Consider the following 11387-nt stretch of genomic DNA (forward strand, 5'->3'; position numbering starts at 1 on the left):
CCCCCGCTCTTTCATCTCAGATTCACACACTGTCACTGCTGCAGCAGAACACACTGTGGTTTTGTGAGAGTGTCTCAAATGTGGAATCGCTTGATTCCACATAAGGTACGTGTGATTATTTTTTTTTTTTTTTTCCACAAAGGCCTTTTTCCTGAAATTGTCTTTACACCTTAAAGGAAAAATTCCGCCCTCGGATACTCCTACGCTGTTCATCACTGTCTGTGGTGTTCAATGCATTCCAGGAGTTCTTCTGTGACGAAGTGCTGTAATAACCTGCTTTGTCTACTTCTACTGCAGTTAGTGATTTCCTACATTTCCCAGAATGCCCTTTGACATCCTCCAGAGAACTTGCCTGGACTTGTTGCATCCAGGTGTTGGTTTTAGTTGTAGGTGGAGAGAGTGATGATGATTGTGATTGTGATCTATTGAGGCTACTATCATGGAGAAATTGGCATCTCCTCCTCTTCTAAGGTGATTTCTTCTTGACCGAAACCTGACATTTACTGTTGATGTTTCTAATTGTGTTAAACTCTTGTGTTAAACACGTTGTCTATTTGACCACTTGTCCACGTGAATAAGAATACAATACAATACACCTCAAAACTGCAAAATGGACCCAAGAATGCAAGGTACATTGCCAATACCTGTCTTTAACAGTGTTAAAGTATTTTAGAATGGATTTTTCCTTTAACTTAGTGAGCTTTATAGAGATTAATTTACACTCCCTGGCAGTTAGAAAGGTGAGATGGCCTTTTCTCGCTGAATAATAACCATATCACCTTATCACAACTCAGAGTAAGTTAAATCCATTAAACCTGAAAAGGTGACACGGTTTATAGTCTTTTCAACCTCTGAGGATTTTTTTTTTTTTTACAGCTGCACAGGTTGGCATTTCAATTGTAATGACTCCAGCTTCCTTCTTTTTGGCCAGCATAGGAGAGTGGAGAGGTGCCATGATGAATGTGACAGGAGCTGACTTTTTTGGCAAGGTCAGAGTCTTTAGTCTATATGAGAGGACCCCTTCTGACACCTGTCACTTCTGTTGGGACAGAGTGATTTAAGCGTCCAGAGAAAGAAAGACGGAGTCAGAGAAAGGGAAAAGAGGGGGAGAGGGCAAAGAGGAAGAAAAGCGAAGAGAAAGCGGTGCAGTGAGGCGAGGATAATGTAGTCACTGTTTGGTTCACTCAGCACCTTCTACCTGTCAGTGAACAGTTCATGCAGGAAGCTGCTCCTGCCTGTCTCTATCAGGAGGACATTGCACCCGCAGAATGACAACACATGGGGAATCAGTGACAGACAGTAACAATGCAATGCTATATCATGCCAATGTAAACAACTGCTTCCCTAGAGCCAATGCTCTCTTGCAGAAATTCAAGATTCTGGTGTTATAAAAGCCTATTGGAATGTATAAAACATGTTGTATCTTGGTGGCAGACTGGTTAGTTGTTAGAGAGTCCATGCACCAGTTAATGTATCCATCCACATGTGTGTGTCCTGTTGAAGTGTCCTTGAGCAAGATACTGAACCCCCAACCTACTCACTTATTGTAAGTTACTCAGGATAAGAGCATCAGCTAAATGCCAAAAACGTAAATGTAAATGTATCCCTACTTGAGATAGTGTCGTGGACAAATGACGATAAGGAAACGCAGATGATCTGTGGCGTATCTCCTTATCATGCAGCTCTGCATGATAACAGGCTCATTAAACCAAAGTGCTGTGAATATGCCGCCCCTAACTTTACCATTAGTTTAGGATTCTGACTTTCTCCCCTTAATCCACAAATCCTGCTCCATCTTGCTCGTCCACCGCACTGAAAGATGACCCCTATAACATTCTCACTTGTGCTGTTCAATATTTCATACTTCACTATGAATTATTTCTGTAAAGTTTAGGGAAGTGTGAAAAGCATAAGTCCCATGGAGGGAAAAGGGGGGCGGAGGGTGGGCGAGAGACGGGCAGCCGCATTACGCGCTGGATAATAAAAAGAATGAGTGCTGTCTGCTGTTCATGAGGATAAAGAGTGACGCTCTAAAAAAATGACTTTTTTTCTTCAGTCACAGGAAAGTGATGTGTGATGGCTATTTCTAAGTAATTCTTGAGACAATTGTCACTCATCAGTCATTCAACTATAAATCCACTAAAGTGCATTTGAATGAACTTGGTCCATGGAGGACTTTGATATGATTAGTTCATTCTTCTGTGAATTGTCCCTTGGCCCTTTTAGAACCAGGCAATGTTGGTGTATGCACACACACACACACACACACACACACAGATTACTCACTGAGGGCAATACGCTGTTGTGATCATCGTAACTAAGGCCTGTGGTTTTTAAAGCCACATGGAAAAAACACATTGTGTATTCCGCCCCCTGTGTCTGAATTATTCAGCTTCACTGCCATTGCTATTCTTAGTACTTGTACTAGTGTTTTGATGACTGTGTAGACAAAACATATATCCACATAAAGTATAAATGACAGTATATTTTATCAATAATCTCTTCACAGCATGAGCAGGTACTACAGCATGTTGATCATTCTGTCCATTGCCTCTTTCCCTGTGTACTGAGTGGCTAATAAGGTGCAAAGACATGGAACATTAATTGAGCAATTAGAAAATGCAGCAATATTTGAATTCTTTAACTTGACTTGCATACTAAGAAACCATCCACTCTTTGACTAAAAAAAATATGCATACATACTGCAAGTGAAATGAAAACAACCACACACGTTAAAACTGTAAAGATCAAATGTAGAGAAATTAAACGCCGATGTTTTACACATCACTTTTCACCCGGGAATTAATTTGCTTCACGACAAAGAGGCGTAAACTAGATCAAGTCTAAAAGAGATAGAGTCTTCAAGGGAACATCAAAGGTTTGTGATGTCCCTCTGGGCTATTTCATGAGCATCGATCGAAAATGCTGGGTGGGAATGTGCTTACGGTCTGCCATCCAGTGAAACAGATTTCATCCAGCCATGCCTCAGTTGAGATCTGTTAATCTCTAAAGTCTGAAATTGTTCTCAGAGATGAAATGTCAAACAACAGTATTACTGTCTACAAAGAGCCAATGATGGTATTGGAAGAGATGAGAGGAAAAGCTGAAACTGAAGATGACGTCTTGGCATGGTGATCTACAGAAGGAGTTACTGTCAAGATAATATTATAATAACATTAATACTAATACAAATAACTAGTACTCCAACTGCTACCACTACTAGTAGCAGTAGTAGGGGTAGTCATATTACAGTAGGAGCAGTAATACTACTGCTATTACCACCACTATGACTACGACTACTATAACTACTACAACTACTAGTAGGCTACTACTACTACTACTACTACTACTAATAATAATATTTTTTCAGTTTCTCATATTGCCCATGCACCCAACTCCATGCACACAAACAAACTTCAGCACCACAACCAAAAACTTGGGGTTTTCTGGTCTTAAATGGTGTTTTGGTCTAATTTTACATGATACTGAATATGCTTCATCATGCTTCATTGCTATGGCAGCATCAGCAGAATTTTTCATAATGTAGAATATTTAGTAATTTACATGAATAAGGGTTTTTCTTCATTTGTCAGTACCATAAATTTGATTAATCAAAACGATTCCAATGCAATTACACACAGTATTCCTCTATTGATATACAATATATATAGCCTATATATTGCACAATGTGTTAGTGCTAACACTGACTTATAATCATGCATAACAAGCAACACAATGGCATGATTTCATACAATCTCGCTGACTATTTGATATCAGAGCTGAAGGGTTTGAGGCAAACTATCGAAGTGTAATGTCATGGTAATCCTGACAGCAAAGTAATCTAACAGTTACTAATACTTAGCACAGTCTGTGGGCTTTCATATGTTTGCCGCCATCTCTTTTAGTGTGAATTATTGATAAATTGCTGGCTGTTGCATGCTGAGGCAGAGAGAGAGGAAAACCATGGACTGGATTCAGCAGGCTCTCCTCAAATGCTTTGAGCATATACAGAAATGGGAAGCCACATTTCATCTAACATCTAAAATGTGTTATTTCGCACATCACTGCTGGTGTATATTTATATGAAATGTTAAATGTATCCAATATTTTCTCAGTCACACTCTTTAAATTAAGCATGTAATTTGAGAAAATGCTATTCAAGTCTTGTTGAATTGCTGAAAAGCCCTCCCCAAAAAAAGATAAAGTAAGATTTCATTTCATTTTTGACATGCATATCTACGTATTTCTCTCTTTCTCAGCCTCAAGACAAGTTTTGAGAGAGGCGAGCTATGTAATACACTTTGATGCATTGGCTAGCATCATGGATGTACTTGTAAGATGCAGTGACGCAAATAAGATCACACACGCCTCCTGGGGGACTCAGTGCACCAGAACCAGTTCCCTTAAAGACACCACACACACAAACCACTTCTTTTTCAAAATTGAAACAGCATGAAGCATCAAAACTGTCACTCGATCTTCGTCTGAATTTAAGTAAATTAAAAGATGCCGTATGCACTGACACACTCCATCCCTATCTGCTGTGCAGTGCAGCACCATGACGATGGGGAACCTGGATGTGAACATGTGAGAAGCCTGTGGATACTGGTGTGTTTGTCCTGTTGCTCTTTAAGGACCGCTCTCAAAGATTTACTGCAGTCACCCGCAGCTTCCGGTGACAATTCAGTTTCCCCCCCCGAAAAAAGAAAAATCAGTCACCGCACTGAGATCAAAGGCCATTACTCAACCAGTGAGAGAGAGAGAGAGAAACACAGAGGGAGAGAGAGGGAGTGAAAAGGAGAGAGTGAGTGTGAGAGAAACAGCTAGTTCAGTCTAAATTAGCATAGTTTGATATGAGTGTTTGTACTAATCCATTTCATCTCAGATAATGCTGTACTGACGACACAGGTAATCAATCATTTTGCATACAGTACAAGTGTAACCACCTTCTGTTTAGCTCTCTCTCTCTCTCTCTCTCTCTCTCTCTCTCTCTCTCTCTCTCTCTCTCTCTCGCTCTCCCTGTTGTGTGTTCTGTCACTGGGGAATATTGATTGCACTGACACTTCCAGGGAACGACCTCAATTGACTGACTGCCACCAATAAATTGTTGATTGCTGGTTGATGATAAGACCTCAGGCAATAGTAAAGCCAGTAATAATGTCTCTAGGTGGACATTTCCTTACCAGTGCAGTGTCACAGCCAAACCAGAACCATGCTTAATATATATTGCGAATATATAATGTATTCTTCCATATTCTTACAAAAAGAATTGATTTGGGTACAAGGAGGGAAAGTTGGAGAAAGCCTGATAATCTGAAGTCCACACCATGCCACACCAGTACAGTAAGTTCAGTCTCTGCTGCTGCTGTTGCCAGGGTTTTGCCACTGAAGTATGCAACCTTGTTATTAAATCTAGGCTGCCTGGCAGGAACAGAGCAGAGGCTTGGCGGGTTTGCTGGGTCTTGCTCTCTCCCAGAAGAGTAGCCTCCAGTCATCCATCAGCATCACTGGTAGAGAGACAGAGAGATGGGGGAAGTCTGTGTATAGTGTGTGTGTGTGTGTGTGTGTGTGTGTGTGTGTGTGTGCACTGTGTTGCACAACTGTCTAATTTCTTTGATGAGTACAAGAATGTTATGTTTGTGTTTTCAGATGGAAAAAAAAGTGCTGAAACCTCTGCATTCAGGAGACATGCAGACCTTGTGTTAAAGTATAATCCCTCTAATCTGCTAATGAAACTAATGAAACAGCTGTTGCTGCTTAACAAGGTTGGAAGCTCTCTGTGTGGCCGTCATTTTCCATTATATCTAAGTCTATTTGCAGTTTCTCCTAACAGACAGAAAGCCTATCCATCAAAACCTGCAAGTAACTGACAAGCACACAATATGAATTTCTGCAGTCCATTTGGATTAAACTAAAAACCTGATGATTAAACTGGAGCATTCGCCATAAACTGGAGACAAATGAAGACGATAAAAGTAAATGAGACCAAACAATACCTGAATGGAAGGTAGAAAAACATATTGAAATGGATATGCTGAATGCTATACAACCACCTAAATGTTCCCTAACAAAAAATCAGTGTAATATTCCTTCAGGGACTTACAGTGTGTCTGTGGTACTGATTATTTATAATGACCTCATCTTACTTAATGGCAGGGGGTCCTCAAATGTTTTCATGTCACAGACACACAGATAAACACACACTAGGCCACGACCCCCTGTCTACCCCTCAGGAAGATTTTTGTGGCTGTTGACTTAGTATTGAATTGTATAACTGTCTGCACTGTAGCAGATAATAGTGGGATAATTACAGTGAATAAAATTAGAGTGAAATTAGTAAAGTCAGTTTGATGGGGGACCCCTGCAGACCCCCCAGGGACGCCTGGGGTTCCCGGGACCCCACTTTGAGAAGCAGTGCATTGTGGTATTTTTTGCCTACTATAGGTAGCCTGCTACTATAATATTTCTACAAGATAATATATATTGTGTCTACATTTGCTGTTATCATTTAATAATAACAGCAACAACAACATTCTTCTTCTTCATCTTCTTCTTATTATTATTATTATTGGTATGAATATTTTGATAATGTTATGAGAAAACATTAAAACAATAAAATAAAATAATAATAATAATAACGATAATAATAATAATAATAGGAGGAGAAGAAGAAGAAGACTGTTGTTGTTGCAGCTATAGTATACATCTTAAATGTATTATAGAATTACTTAAATTCTTAAATCTGGAAAGCAGAATCCAAACAGTAGACTCCATGCCGGACTTTTACTGGCGCCGTTCATTTGAAGCGCTGTTTCATACATTCAGTGATGCCTCTGCAGCGCACAGACGGAACGATACAGGAAGACAGTACAGTGCTGGGACCTTACCAACCAATAGACGTCCTATATGATCTATTATTCCGACTTTTCAGAATCTCAACACAAAGCTGCCATTTCAGCAAAATTTCTGAGGATTATTATCTAGGCGACTCTCGGACGTGCAGTCTACTGTGTTGACAAGGTAGGGGGCAAATGCGCACATTATTTTCTCTCATTCTACAGTGAGAATTGTTATCACTTGTCATCAATTATATCCCTTGCCTCTCTATTGGCAAGATGTGTCTCATCAGCCACTTTTGCTTATTATACAGTCGTTAACATCATGCTGCTTTTCTCATATCTTTAACAAAATTTGCATAATAGGCTATCACTTAAAGGCAAATGATGAATTTAACAGCTGACTGGGCTGCATTGATTGTATAGATTTACTAAGTTTCTGGAGAAATTGGTCACTTAAAAAGACATTAGGCAATTTCTTTTGACAAAGTTGTTGGTCTAAATTTCCCTCTGTGACATGTTGACAGTTTATCCTACACCACTTGCCGTAAGTCACAATGAGACAACAGTAATAAATCCAGCCAACCTGTCCGTGCGCCTGTGACGGAACGAGAGCTTCTGCGTTTCGCGCATTTGAATGGGACGACGTTTGGTTTCAGCAGGATCAACACAGCCTGTTTCAGAGACTTCAAGCCAGCTTCGTAGAAAAAAAAAAAATTAACAAACTGCTGGTACTTGACGGGACAAATTGCAGTAGTAGCCATGAACGGCACATGTGCCATCATATCACTCTCCGTGTCCAAGGCTTGGAGGAGTTAATCTGGCCACATCTTATTTCCATTACGGCCTCTGAAGCGATGCAGGCTGCAGACACTCCGCTGATAGATAATGGGGGGCACAAGCCTCAAATAATATCCGTCATTTAGGCCTTGTCAATAAGCAGTCCATTGGGCTCTTTGGTTCAGTCAATCTCCTTGAAAAGCATCATTGGCTTGGTGTGTGTTTTCACAGACACCATCACTCCAGAGTGGATATGTGGCTCCAGTCATTAAAACACTGCCGCAATTAGTCCATGAAAATCAACCTACATAACGAACAACATTACACCTGTTAATTAGTCTAGCCAGATGCAATATGAATGGACCACTTGTCTGATGTAAATGCACAACCAGTGGGTCTGCCAGAATAAAGCTGTGCTAATGGCCCCTAGTGTAGAAGAAAATGATATGTTATTAGAATACACTCTGTGTAATTATTGTTCTGTGTTAGTGCACTGAAACTATTGAAGAAGATGCAATTGTTAGATTCTGAGTCAATTCTGAGCTGATGCGAAGCAAGATTCAAGGATGACTCTGGGGATCTGGGCTAGGAGGTCAACCAACTATGAGTGGGCCTGTAGCCTATACCAAAATGAAATGACCACACATAAATAAGTATACTACATGCAGACATAAAGTGCACACACACACACACACACTCAAAGTGGGTGGGGGCATTGAGTTGAGCGATGCCAAAGCTACAGCTCACATAGCTTTTCTAGATTTGAAGTAATCTGGTATAGAACAAGAGGCATATTTAATGAATTTTCTCCCTCCAACTCTCTTCCTCTACTCTGAGTGAAAGGCATTGCAAGGCTGGCTTTTCTCTAAGCGGCATCTCTTATCTCCAAGAGCTGTGAACAATCCCCGCAATCTGTTGATCTTCCTGCCGTGCCTGTGTCACTTCCTTAATCCATAAACGTGCATGCTTTTCTTGTTAGAGACAAGGCCCTGTATCCGCTCCCCTCCCTTCCCATCCCCCATTAAAGACCCTCTGCATCTCGCGTCTATGACTGCAGTGGCTTCATAGGATTGTGTAGATGGAGCAGAGATCATTAGCTGCCTTTCCCCTTTGCCTGTCAGATAATGATAGACCCTGTGCTGAACTCTCAACCCTGTGCCTGTGCTTCATTAGTTCCCCATTGTCCTGATTCTGTTATCAGCTGCAGGTTTGCTGCCTCCTATCTCATTTTCATATAGCCTTGCCACCTCACAGATGACGAGAACACATAAGAATTCACTGACTTCGGGATCTTTTGTGACTTGCCTGGTTTCATTCCCATGCTGATTAGCAGAGGGCTTATGCCGCTCCTGTCTGTATTATGCTGCTGTTGAACTAAGCAGTGCTAGTTTAGTTCAAACATGATCAGATCTGCTCTGCTACAAAATACCTGTAAACAGTGCCACACGCCTTAGCCGCCTGCTTTCCACATGCTGCCAGTGGAATATTAAGGATGCTTTGGAGGGGAGATAAGAGCTGTTGAATATTTTAAAATCTCTGTATATTTTTCACGCCGCCACTATACCCAGCAAGTCTCGGTTTGCTGTGTAATGATGCAGATAATGCTGTTCGGATGTAAATGTGATCCCAGAGAGTCCAAATGGTCTTGTTTGTTTATTTTTCGTTCTGTTTTGAGCTTGTTTTTGAAGCCACGGAACCCTGAAATTATTAAAGTTGCCTCTGATTTGTGCAACCTGAGGGATAGTAGATGGGTAAGAGCAGCGTGGCACAAATATTGCCATCTAGATCCCCGGGGGTTTACATTAAAAATAAGGGATGATGATGATGATGGCAAAGGAGATTTTGCGATGCACGGTGATGACATAGCTGTTACTCATAACTTGCCCCTCTTAGGTTTTATTATGGAAGGGCAGAAGTCACAGCCTTGTCGTAATGATGCTTCCGTGTGACAGCAATGATGAGTCAGCTATACTAGTAGTCTCTGATGTGCTGTAGTTCCAGGCTGTGTTCTTTTCTCTCCCGAATTTTAATTACGCTGCACTGTCTTACAGAACAGAGCCCCGTCAGGTCCCACTATGTCTTGTTGCTTTTCAAGGGCTCAATTATGAGGACAGGACACCCTCTGTTTCCGAGGCCCCTCTCTCTCTCTCTCTCTCTCACACCAATAAGGCTTACCAGTTTGGCTTGAGGGGACACTTCAAGCACTCCTGCACTACTCCTGTAATCTCAGCCCGCGCTCCTCCCGGCGCACTTAGCTGCTCAGATTGGTCGTATGGGAGCCGTCAGCAGGCCAGTTTAATTTCCTCCGCTTTTCTCCTGTGGATTTTTTTTCACAAACGAAAGCGAACAAGCTGTGTACCACCTCAGGGAAACCAATGGAGAGCCTTATGTCTTTGTGTTCCAAACTGTGTGGTTTAGAGAGAGTTGAACTTTTCCAAGATTGCAATAAAAAAAAAAAAAAGCCTGTATATAAGACACAAGCCCTCATGAGGAGTGTGTGGCACTGAACCAGTCCATACTATACCCGGGCAGATTGTTTCTCTCACTGAAAGAACATAGAGTCACCGCTCGGCTAAATTTACTAATCCCTCTCCTCTGAGATTATCTGCCTTTTGAGGAGTTTTAGCCTGGAAAAATTCACTTTCAGCTCCCAAGGATTTATTCTTAATAACTCCTTTTCCTGCTTTTGGATGTCAACCATTGCTGTAACATGTTCATTTAGCTGGCACATTTATCTAAATTGACAAGTTCAATTGAAAAGTGTATTTGAAAGTTTGCAGAAAGGCTTCAAATCGCAATTCATTTGGGAGTCAAACCCGCTGGCCTGATATTGGTCTACAACCAAGTGGAGCATGAGACAAAGTACATTACAGAGTTACTGATGGTGTCACTTCACTGTGCGGCACACGGCTGAGGGATTTCTATGTGAGCAGCAGCTTTTAAGTCACTGCTATTGAATGTCTGATGAACGGGGTTGTTTACCATTGCAGCTTCCCTTCACGGCACAACACTGACAGTGAATAGAGTATCTGCTCATGCCTGCAGGTCTTACTATGTGCCTCAGGCTGACAAGACTCTCTAGTCCACAGAGAAGTCTTGACACACAGTAGCGTTCTTTCTAATCACTTTCATTACTCTCGCCACAATTCTGTCAAGTCAACTGGAACAAAGACTTTGAAGGGTGTTTTCTTTTTCCATCTTTAATTATGTAGGGATGCTAATGGCTACGGTGGTCTCTCTTCTTTCGGCTTCACATACATGCGCTGCCACTGGTTCCAGTTGCCACGCGTGATGCCATTAATGTCAGAGCACGCTCCATTGAGATGCTCTGATGTGATAGCTTCCTTTTATTTGCCTTTCACCAGAAACTAGGGCACTCATTTGTTGACGTAAAGACATACTGGAGACCTGCTTTTGCCAGGGGACAGTGTCAATTCTGGTGGGAGGGAGAGGGAGAGGGGAGGAGAGGAGAGGCATGTTTGTATGCCTTCCAGCTATTGGAACATGCTCCGACTGTGAAAGGCCACTGCCATTGTTGGGTAATATAATCCACCAGGGAGGGCTTTGACCAGACACCGGGGCAGACTGCCTATATTCACTGTCTCTCTCTCTCTCTCTCTCTCTCTCTCTGCCTCTCTCTCCTTGTCTCTATTTCAGTACAGATGCATATTCTTTTCTGTGGTGCAGAATGTTAAGCAATTTTCAAGTGTTTGTGAATTTGTGTGCAGGTGGAAGCACGCACATCCCCCTTATTGTTGTAGTTGTCATTCT

This window comes from Centroberyx gerrardi, chromosome 22 (assembly GCF_048128805.1).
Source record: "Centroberyx gerrardi isolate f3 chromosome 22, fCenGer3.hap1.cur.20231027, whole genome shotgun sequence".
Lineage (NCBI taxonomy): Eukaryota > Metazoa > Chordata > Actinopteri > Beryciformes > Berycidae > Centroberyx > Centroberyx gerrardi.